The sequence below is a fragment of the Lytechinus variegatus genome, chromosome 4 (genome assembly GCF_018143015.1).
Source record: "Lytechinus variegatus isolate NC3 chromosome 4, Lvar_3.0, whole genome shotgun sequence".
NCBI classification, from domain to species: domain Eukaryota; kingdom Metazoa; phylum Echinodermata; class Echinoidea; order Temnopleuroida; family Toxopneustidae; genus Lytechinus; species Lytechinus variegatus.
In genome coordinates, this window is record NC_054743.1 from 313,780 (window position 1) to 326,035 (window position 12,256).

Genomic DNA, 12,256 nt, shown 5'->3' on the forward strand with positions numbered 1-12,256 from the left:
GATCCTTTTCTACTACGCTATTCGCCAGAAAAAAGAAAAGGCAAACAAAAGAAGTAAGAAACTGACAAAAAAGTAGGAAAATTGCAAAAAATTTTTAGGGGGGGGGGTAGGTGGAAGATTGAGAGGTGTTTGTCGGGACACGCCAAACAAACATGCTTTTTATAGGTGGATGCCTCACCGTAAATTCTCATTCTTTTTCCTCAATTTCCGATGAGGAAACTTTTAATTCATTATTAGTTTTAGCATTTGAACTGATTATGCTTTTGTCGAATTTTCAGTGCAAAAAATTCATCTGGCAGAGAACGAGAGAATGGGATGAAGAGCTTCCAAAACCTAACATGACAAATTCATTCTATAAAATGACGTGAATTACAAATTGAGGTGGGCGACTAGTAATCTATCATTCTTTATAAGTAAATATTCATGCAATAGCAAAAGCGCACATAATTGTTGACATTATACCTTTTTGGTCTATTTCCTCTTTTCCCCTCTCATCTTTTCTGTCGTTTTACATGTATCTCGATTTTCATTTTCTATTCTTTTTCTGAATCCCACTTCCATCCTCCTACCCTATGCGTATCATCACCCAGGGAATTGTATTTGTTTATAAAGTCCTGTCATGCTCAAGAAGAAAACGTTCTTCCCATTTCAGCGCCTGCATGTTTTGCCAAAAATGAGTGAACATTTACATTGTTTGAAAAACGATATTCCTAATTGAGCTTTTTGTACTGCTAAATACGAGAAGCAGTAGGTCATCCTGACGAAATCGCTAATCTTCATTTTATTCAGGGCGATGGATATTCATTGTTCCCTGCTCTTTTTATAAGGGTTTGTTTGAGCATCCGCCATGACTTTCTTTTGTTTGGAGAGTGCCGAGATCAAGAACTACAATGCCGTTTTCAATTTCGAAAGAGCAGAGGATAAACGGGGTTTTAAATTGCTTTATTTTCTGTTTTCCTTTGAAATATAAAGAAGACAAAAATAATGGCAATAAGACGAGAGAACAAAAGATAGCGGTGGGGGGGGGGGTCAAAGTCCACTAGGGGCCCGTTTTTTAGAAAATTTGTTTACAATTTTCATAACACTGGAAAACTACTGAAATCATTCTATCTGACTGGCGGATGGTAATTTTTTTAGTATTGCGCATTTGTCTATATAAAGTGTACATGTATTTAAAAACGACACCAAAGGATTTTTTTCGTCCCTTTCCTTGGTTTAAAACCTGCAACGGAGTGTATTATCTAGCGCTTTAATCCCTTTCCTATATCTATCGTATTTCCATATTCCCTACCGTCTACACCTTTTTTTTCTCTTAGTTCTTCTCATTTGAATTATATCTGTATTGTCTTCCTTCTCCCCGATTTGGATTACATGGTATTGTACCCGCCTCATCCCCCTCTATTCATTCTTTCTGATGTTTGTTCTCACAACCTGTCATTTTACATTACCCCCCCCCCTCTCTCTCTCTCTTCATAAATCGTTCCGAGAGTAGGCCTATGCCTCGATTCACAAAATTCAGGAGGGGGGGGGGGGCTCTCCCTGATTCTCAAATAAAGTCCAGAAAATATTTTAAAACTACTATTGTAACTGTCATTTCACAAAAAATTCTATATCATCTTCCATTTTCTATATCAATAAGGTGGATTGATATCTATCGCAAAAGGAAATATGATGATAATGATCATCATATAAAAATGCACGACTAAACTATTTTTTGTGAACTTGGGGCTTATGGTTAAAGCAAGACAGAGGCCTCAATCTTTCACTAAAAGTCATTTTTCCGATTTTTTTTCGTAAATTATATGTCTCATTTAATTCGATTTTTCACGCAGCTATTGTAATAGTAAAATATTTTTTTTCCTGAAGTTTGCGCATCAGTATTCGATTTGTAATATGAGTAAAAGTGACTAAAATTGTCAGTTTGAATTATACCTCCCGGCTCTCTCCTTGTCACTTTCTACGTTTCTTTCTTTATCTTACTTTCTCTCAAAAAGAGCCATGCTAGTAAATACTGAAAGTAATATAAAGTATTTTGTCTCAAATAAATTATAACATCCACTATCAAGTGTTTTTTTATTTGTTCTTTCACTTTGTTCTATTTTCTTATTTGTCTCTTCGATTTCACAACCGAAAAAACATGAAGTAATCATGGTAATAAATAAATCATTAAAACAAATCATAATAGTTAGAATTCATTTTTGTCTCTATCGTTTTAATCGTTCAATCTGATAGTACAGAGGCGGCGGAGTTTATAGGAAGTTTCAGTCCTCACCCCCTTGAGAAAAAAAAGTCTATATAAATTTGTGATTTTTCTTTTGGCCGGTCCACTCCATCGCACTATCAGCTCAACCCCTCCATTATAAAAAACGCTCAGCGGCCCGTTTTTATGGAAGAAAATTGGGTTTTTATGCTAACCAGGGTTAAGCGATCAAAATGTTTGTTTACAGTTACGGGAACAAAAACGGGTGCGGGTCGTTTTTTCCTAAATGAATCTTTTCTACCACGCTATTCGCCGGTAAAAAAAGAAATTGGCGAAAAAACAGAAAATCGGCAAGGGGACAATATTAGAGTGCAGGTCAGAACATTTCTATTTGGCTATTTGGAGGGGGGGTAGGTCAAACATAATAATTAAAAGTCATCACTTTGACAAGGGGCTGAGGACCGAGTTGCGACAAACTTTGTGGGGTTTTTTTTGTAATCTGTAACCAAAAAAAAAAATCAATGTTGATACCTGAAAATAGTACGGATATAAAAGTTACAGTATTAAAATGCCGAGAGTTCGTTGCATTTCAAAATTGTGCCATGTATTTATTAGTAGCGCCCTCTTCCGATGAGAGTGTGCAATGCTCATACATGATCGTTGATTGGTGCACTGATGTGTGGAGGCGGGGCAACGAGCGATGAGGAACAAGTGTTTTTCTTCTAGGAAGTACGTTCCCATATACACATCGGCGTTCGCGAAGTGCCGTTGCAGTTCGGCCGACCAGCGTGTCTGTGTTAACAAAGAATCCCCACATTTCCACTGCCGCCATGTCCTCGCACTGATAGTGAGCGCTGATTGTGTTATGATACGGTCATGTGGTCGCAGAGGTCAAAGGCCAGTCTAGTGTGTCTGTGTGACTATTTATAGAAATCCCAACACCATTTGGATTTATTACGTAGCATGCCTGCATGTTCGAATTCCCTCCGTGCATAACCTATGTACACTGCAGGTCAATGCTCTTTCTAATACCGTGTCGCTGCTCCATGTTTCGTTTTCTACTCTCTATTTTTGGCAATACTCAAACTGATGAAGGGGGGGGGGGGCGGGTGCGGAATGTGAGTTCTTTGGTTTGCTCTCGAGTATTATTCTGCAAAATTGTTACAAACGGTAATGATTATTTTTTTAGTATAGCAACTGTAAATTTATGTAAAACAAACAGAACTTTTTTGTAATGATGACTTTGTTTTTTATTATTTTTGCATGTTTATGGGTTTGTAGCTTATCTGTAACCATGGACCTATTAGGTCCATGATAAGACCAAAATGAATGATTCAATTGAAATTTTTGCAACAATCAAAGTACCAGGGGCCGCAGAACGTTTTTCAAGGGGGGGGGGGTGGCTAGCTGAGACAACTTGTTGGGGGGGGGCTGACAATCATTGGCTAAAAATCACAATCATAATGACAATATTATGGTCAATTTTACGTATTTGTACACGGTTTTGGAAGGGGGGGGGGGGCTGATGTGATGACGCCAACTCGGTTCCGCGGCCCCTGCATGTTAGAAGTGTAAAATTTGCAATTGAATTTGTTTACTCAACGGGACTGTTATAGTTTGTATAGGCCTATGCCTAGGCCTTTTATTGTCCAAACAATTGTAATTTATGTAATTATGACTTTGTTTTATGCTTATGATTTTTTTCGCTTATACCATGGACCTACTAACACATGGACGTTGCTCGGGTGTCCGCTTTTGGTCTAAGACGACTACCGACGAGCCCTCTTGGGACGGCTAACTCGATCAGATCTAGCGCTGAAGGTTATTCCGCGACAGGTGATCGAGTAATATAACTGCCAGTCACAGCGCGCTCCGGAAGTGATATGCCGTAAGGTCGCACTTCCGCGTTTCGCTGATGTATGTAGAGCTCATTGTGAGCGTAATAAGGAGGTTTTCTTGCAGGCAGGACGATCGCAGCGAACGCTCATTCATCCACACTTACAATTATATACTGAAGAATTTTTGAGCTGTAGATCAAGTGTTGTAGTAGTATGGCGGATTCAGATGAAGAATTAGAGTTTATTCCAACCGAAAAAGAAGTTCAACGTGTCACATGTGTTTGTGGGTCACCTATAACAGAAGCAGAATTGTTACAATGCTCATCGGCAGATTGCACGCAGCAATGGTATCATCGGGAATGCGTTTTCGGCCCAGCAGCAGACACCGCAGGCTCAACCTCAGCGGCCAGCTCGAGCGTCGATCCGTTTGCAAACGAGTACGACTAAGAGAATTGGATTTGTGACATGTGTGTCATGCAGGCAGCAGAACAAAAAATTGGTAGTGGTAGGTGAACTTTGTTCATTATGCGTTTCTTAATGAAGTCAACAGGGAGGGACAAAAAAATGATGTAACGTATGATCAAAATAGAAACGGCAGTGAGTTGATGAGCTATGACTAGATTATAGATACACATGATTTGACCGTGGGCGTGGGTAGCCAGGCGGCTTCTAGTTCTAGAGAGTAAAAATAATTTACTGACGGAACGAAGGTTACTCTCAATGAAGCCAGGTATTCTTATATATTTACGTGCATGTAAGGCTGTAGTCTGCCAAAACCTGAAACTTTCGCCCCCGAGCTAAGTCTAACATCATGAACATTGGCGAATAACAAATAGGAAACAAGATGGCGGCGTAAACATCGGACAAGTCTCTTCCGTCTTGTCATATTTTTCTCATGTTTTTATGAATTCTTGTTTGAAAATAAAATTTATGGCGCAGAAATGTCGGGAATGAAGTTTTATTCCATGTACATGACTTAGGGTTAGATCTTTTAGATTAGAGGGAAAGTAGAAATCTCGGGGGCAAAATTTTCAGGTTTCGGCAGCCTACACGCACATAAATATATAAGAATACCTGGCTTCATTGAGAGTAACCTTACGTCAGTAAATGATTTTTACTCTCTAGAAGCCGCCTGGCTAACCGTGGTCGTGGATGCAGAAAAACAAACAAGACATGACAAACACGATTCATGAATGAAGCAAGTAACTTACATGTATGCTGATCATGACCAGTGCCACATATAGCGTTTAATTAAAGCAGTATTAAAATTTGCACACTGTTATTAATGCTACAATAATGACTAGAAAATGCTGAAAACTATATTTAAACGAGTCACCGTCAAGTCCTGACATTGTCATTGACATGATTAATTTGCCAGTCACTCCACCCCCCCCCCCCCTCATACCAATTTAAAAAACAAAATGTGTGTTGTGAAGTGTTCTTAAATAATTGTTTCCTGTTTTATTAACAAATACCTTTTGTTTTATTATACAGATTCTGCCCAGAAACAGGACAAACCTGAAAATTCCGAGGGTGTGCACCAGGATACCAACACTAACAGTGGTATCAAACAAACAACAAAAAGAAGAAATAAATAAATGTGCAATTGTGCATGAATAGAGGCATTGATTATCATAATTAGAGTACTTCAAATAGGGGTATATCCAATATTTTTTTTTTTTGGGGGGGGGGCTGTTACACCCACAAATTTAATAATCGCCCACAAATGTAATAACGCCTATTCCCACTCTCTTAAATAACCTTATTTTCTAATATTAATTCCTGTTGTTTATCGTAGAATTTTACCTTTTATCATAATTATAATTCTATAAAATATGAGGATCCTACTATAAGTTTTCAAGATTACTGATTTCTTTTCTGCGGGTCCCAGCCCCTTTTTTATCAATCATCTTCTCGGTGTCTCTGCTACCAAGATTGACTATAGGAGTGGAGGGAGGGGGTGGGGGCAGGCATAAGTTATCATCACTCACTTTCGCCCCAGACAAGTGCCTGTTTGATATATTTTATTGCAAGGGGCTTCTCTTTTCCTCCTATCTCCCTGTTCTCTCTTTCTTTGTTTTTGTGTTTGTGACAATTTATATCTCAAAGATCAGCTCTCCCAATCTAAATTTCAACCGTCTCATATTATTCCTTCCCTTCTGTTATGGTCAAGCTCTCCTCCAATAAAACTAACCTATTAATATTTGCCCCTCTTATTTCTACCGGCCTGCAATCTCATTTTGGCAATTTTCAGTATCCCTCATCGACCCCTCCCCATTGCAACTCACCATGATTTTAAGTCATTATCACGAGAGCATGGATAGGAATATTGCAGATCTATAAAATTGCTATTACTTTGATTTTAAAATAATTTGAGTACCCCCCCCCCCCCGGCGGCCATGCAGGTCGGTTTCATATGTCGCATGATGGTAAAGGTGGCCGTGGAATTTACAAAATATACACTTGTTCTATATTTTCTGTTTAACATATACCGTGATATACTGATGACATTGGGCAAACTTAACAAGATATTTCCCAAACCTTGATAATGTTGTAATTTTTTACTATATACAGTCAATGTTACACATTCTTGACACTAGGCAGTTTGACTTTTTGTAATTCAGGAAAGAAATAATAATTACCGAAAATGAAATAATTTATGTGTCAGGTATATTCCAAGCATTTTTAGATATCGGTAAACTATTAATTTCACAGATTGAGTATCAAAATTAAACACTAAAACTGCACAGTGGTCATCGCAAGGGGAAAAGGTACGTGGAATATACAACCCGACGCGGTATCGGACTGGCCAATCCGAACGGACAGTCAGGGCGATCAGCCCTGTCTGCACACGCTAAAAATTATTATTCTGCGGCTCGCGTGCTAGGAATGAACCTAATTTTTCTCTTCATTAAGAAGCTCATTCTGATAAATGTTATCCAACATGGATTGCTACACTCGTAAGTTTTATTGTTATGTATCATTTACACACCATTAATGAGATGATAACCCTTCTTCGGGAGAACAATGGTATAGTAGCTCGAATCTAACGATTTTCTTTTAGAAATATAACAAAAATTAACCTGATTTCGAAAGCCCGACATTTCCTTTTAAGCGATGGAGAAAATAGCCTACCAACGTTATCAGTTCGGGAAAATTAAAGTTAAAGTAATAAGATGTTTTTTAAAACAATGAAAAATTGTGAAGATATTGAAAATAACGATTTTGAAATGCTATATGAAATTTACGCTATATTTTCATAAATTTTGGCATATTGTATCACTCATCAAAATTACTGGTAATTCGAAATCTTATCCACACTTGCTTGTAAATCTGATATAGGTTGATACACTGATAGTCAATGTAATTGATGAGTATTCATAGTCTTACTAAATTTTAACGATTCCATCATGTTTTTAGGATTTTAATATCGCATACATTTTGGAGAGTGAGCAAGACGGTGCTCACATGCGTCGCTAACAAGATTGCTAGGCGACCTACCGCGAGAGGGCTTTTATAATGGCGGGCTCCGCTGAGTTGATACATAGCCTATAGGTGGTTCACGTACGTGTGCAACTACTTTAACCTTTGGTGAAATACATTTTCTCTTTCTATTTGTTCCGTAGCGTTTAGATACATATTTTGTGCTTCACTTGTAAGTGGTATATAAATAATGTAAATTACTATAAATTGCATGCGTTTCCCGATCTCCTTATCGAAGTCAATATTAATGAGAGAGCACAATATTGTTCTCGCTCTAATGGAGGTGGGGGGGGGGGGTCAGTGTTCTATCAAGCAAAAGACGTAGGCCTATTTGTGCATATATTAAGTTTATATCATTGGTGTAATGATAAAGAACCTGATGAATTCCGTTTTTGTATATCGACGTTATCATAAAGTTAATACAAATGACAATCAATATGATTCAGGCGTACACCGCTTTAACTGATATAAAATGCATCCAGAAATCGAAATATCCGATGAATTCAAAACGTACGTAGCAGGAATGGCATGCAGTTTGGATGTTACAGCACTCTAAAATAAGAATGCACACAAACTCATAAGTTTATAGAGTCTGGGGGATGACATCGTTGATATAAAAATCGCATCGACCTCGATATGCAATATTTTTTTTATACTGCATCAGACGTGATATCCCGCAAAATCTTTTCCATAATTAGAGGGCCATCCATTCTCTTTCTTTTTAATCTAAATATAATCTATGTGTTTCAGGATCATGATATGAAAACCTTTTTATAACAAACATGATAAAAGAAAAACGCGTCTCAAGTTATACATGGTTCATTGCCGCAAATACCAATTATCTTCGTTTGTTAATGTTTAATCATCAACATTATCACTGATATTATTATTTGTATTATCAGGTCCATTAATATTATTTCAAAGTTCTAATTATCACAATCACCATCACTGTTATTATCATCATTCATTCATTCACTGAAAACATTATTTCGTAAGTTCTACTAAGCAAAAGTTCGTAAAAACAATGTCTAGTTCTACTAATTAGTAGTTTGTAAGGCATGCTTAGCGATGCAATAAATTGGTTGGACATGCCGAACTAATTTGCTTTACCAATGAAACTATTCGTACGGCAGGGGCTTTACCAATTTTAAACCTGCCCTACTAGCGCTATAGGATCGTAAAAACGATGTCTCTTTCTACTAATCTTGGTTAGTTCGGCAGGCTCAACTAAGTTTAAAACTCGTTTGGCTTGCTGAACAAATTAGTCATACAAATATGCTGTACGATGTGTGGTATGATAAGATACACGAAACTGAAAATAAGAAACAAGTGAAATAATTGTTCATTCATAAACTGTTTAATAAAATTGGAAGTCAATGACAAAAATACATAAAATAACAATTCCATGTTAGCGATTGAGAATTAAATTGAGAAAGTTAAATAATTGCTCATTCATAAACTGTTTAATAACATTGCAAGTCAATGACAAAAAAACATAAAATAAAAAATCCATGTTAGCGATTGAGAATTAAATTGAGAAAGTTATTATGGTTTCACAATGAGCAACCTGAAGTGCATTTCTTGTAATTCTTGAAATTGTACCTGTCACCCATATATGAAAATTTCATAATCAACCTGTATTTCAGTGTCAATGTATTTCTTAATTTTTCAAACAAGTTTCAAGTTCAAATTTAAACATCAAAAATGAAGCCAACATTTCTTTAAAAATCTCAAATTTTGATTAACATGACTGACAACATCAAATCCAACAAGCTGAAATGGAACATGTAATTATTTTTGACCTCAAATTTAACCAAAAAAGCAGAATGGAAAGGAAATCATGAAAAAAAAAAACTACTGTTTTGGCTCAACATATTTTAGAAAAGCTAAAAAAAAAAAAAAAAATTATTATAATCACCCAAAGGGATAGTTCTGGATCAGTTTTGAAAAGTAGAGGATATCAAAACTTTCTCTTGAGATGATTTTCACTAAATTTGACTGATTTTTATGAATTTAAGAATAAAAAACATTTTTCTTTTTAAAGTGACTTCTTTCATAATTTTAACTAAAAATTGACACTCTTGGTCAAATTTGAGATCAGAAATGCATTCCATGACTTGTTTCATTTTCTAAAATGTATAGTTTCCCATACATTAAACAAGGTCAAAGGAGAGTCAGGGTATAGAGTTCAAACATTGGTACCCCCTTAATATGCTACAACAAAATTACACAAAGTTTTCATTCAACTATCACATTTAGCTACCTGAAGTGCATTTTTATAGAAAGTGCTTTAAAAATTTGATAATCAACCTGTAAATCACTGTTAATATTTTTCTTAATTGTTCAAATTTAAACATCAAAAACGAAGCCAACATTTCTTTAAAAATCTCAAATTTTGATTAACATGACTGATCACATCAAACTGTTTAATAACATTGCAAGTCAATGGCAAAAAATCCCATAAAATAAAAAATCCATGTTAGCGATTGAGAATTAAATTGAGAAAGTTATTATGGTTTCACAATGAGCAACCTGAAGTGCATTTCTTGTAATTCTTGAAATTGTACCTGTCACCCATATATGAAAATTTCATAATCAACCTGTATTTCAGTGTCAATGTATTTCTTAATTTTTCAAACAAGTTTCAAGTTCAAATTTAAACATCAAAAACGAAGCTAACATTTCTTTAAAAATCTCAAATTTTGATTAACATGACTGATCACATCAAATCCAACAAGCTGAAATGGGACATGTAATTATTTTTGACCTCAAATTTAACCAAAAAAGCAGAATAGAAAGGAAATCATGAAAAAAACTACTGTTTTGGCTCAAAATATTTTAGAAAAGCTAAAAAAAAAAATAAAAAAAAAATTATAATCATCCAAAGAGATAGTTCTAGGATCAGTTTTGAAAAGTGGAGGATATTAAAACTTTCTCTTGAGATGATTTTCACTAAATTTGACTGATTTTTTTATGAATTTAAGAATAAAAAACACTTTTCTTTTAAAAGTGACTTCTTTCATAATTTTAACTAAAAATTGACACTCTTGGTCAAATTTGAGGTCAGAAATGCATTCCATGACTTGTTTCATTTTCTAAAATGTATAGTTTCCCATGCATTAAACAAGGTCAAATGAGAGTCAGGGTATAGAGTTCAAACATTGGTACCCCTTAATATTGCTACAACAAAATTACACAAAGTTTTCATTCAACTATCACATTTAGCAACCTGAAGTGCATTTCTATAGAAAGTGCTTTGAAAATTTGATAATCAACCTGTAAATCAGTGTCAATATATTTCTTAATTGTTCAAATTCAAACATCAAAAATGAAGCCAACATTTTTTTCCAAAATCTCAAATTTTGCTAAACAAGACGGATCACATCAAATCCAACAAGTTGAAATGGGACATGTAGTTATTTTTTACCTCAAATTTGACTAAAACAGCAGAATTGAAAGGGAATTATAAAAATATTACTGCTTTGGCTCAAAATATTTCAAGAAAACTTTTTAAAAAATATTTTTAAAAATTGATTATAATCACCAGATTTGGTCAAAATTACCTGAAGAGATCAATTTGAAAGTTTTACGTAAAATGATATTCTTGAAACTTTTCCTCAAAAAGAGCCAAAAATAAAAGGTGATACTTTTGGCACTTTTTGGTTAATGCCAAAACTACATTTTAATATACAAAATTGAAAGTGGTATACAAATTTGAAAGTGGTAGATATTAGAACTTTCTCTTGAGATGATTTTCACTAAATTTGACTGATTTTTATAAATTTAAGAATAAAAAAGATTTTTTTTTAAAGTGACTTCTTTCATAATTTTCACTAAAAATTGGCATTCTTGGTCAAATTTGAGGTCAGATATGTATTCCATAACTTGTTTCCTTTTCTAAAATGTACAGTTTCCCATGCATTACACAATAAGGTTAAATGAGAGTCAGGGTACTTTGTAATACTGCAGAGTTCAAACATTTAACACTTAATACTGCTACAACAAAATTAGAGAGTTTTACTTTTCATTCAACAATCTACTTTCAACTCCACTTGGATTAAAGAAGCCTCAAACCAGATCCATCCAGTTAACAAAATTCCAATTCAATTTCACTCACTATAGTCTTAACATGCAGCATGACAAGACAGTGAGTATGCTCGAGTTACAAGACAGTTATTCAAGAAGATTTACTAACTTTGACACCACTTTTGCAAATGTTGGATGGACTGATTGTCTTCAAGGTCTAGGATGACTCTTTCAACGAAGAGAGCCATCTTGGCCAAACATCAGGGATTGTGCATGTTGAAGGTATAAGTAGCTGCCTTGTAGCAGCTGAAGGAGCAGATGATGTCTTCACTTATTGGGAGTAAAGAAGTATCAAACCTGATCCATCCAGTTAACAAAATTCAAATTCAATTTCACTCACTATAGTCCTAATATGCAGCAACAAGACATTGAGTGATGCTTGAGTTACAAGACAGTTATTCAAGAAGATTTACTAACTTTGAGACCACATTTTGCAAAGGTTGGATGTACTGATTGTCTTCAAAGTCTAGGATGACTCTTTCAACGAAGAGAGCCATCTTGGCCAAACATCAGGGATTGTGCATGTTGAAGGTATAAGTAGCTGCCATGTAGCAGCTGAAGGAGCAGATGATGTCTTCACTTATTGGGAGTAAAGAAGTATTAAACCTGATCCATCCAGTTAACAAAATTCAAATTCAAATTCAATATC

At 35.3% G+C, this 12,256-nt stretch overlaps 1 long non-coding RNA gene across 1 annotated transcript; it reads left to right on the forward strand.

Annotated features, from left to right (window-relative positions):
• Positions 1-4,234: 4,234 nt before the first annotated feature.
• Positions 4,235-5,613, forward strand: LOC121412489. Its single transcript, XR_005969610.1, has 2 exons — positions 4,235-4,543; positions 5,533-5,613. It is a non-coding gene; the product is annotated as an uncharacterized LOC121412489 (long non-coding RNA).
• Positions 5,614-12,256: the final 6,643 nt, after the last annotated feature.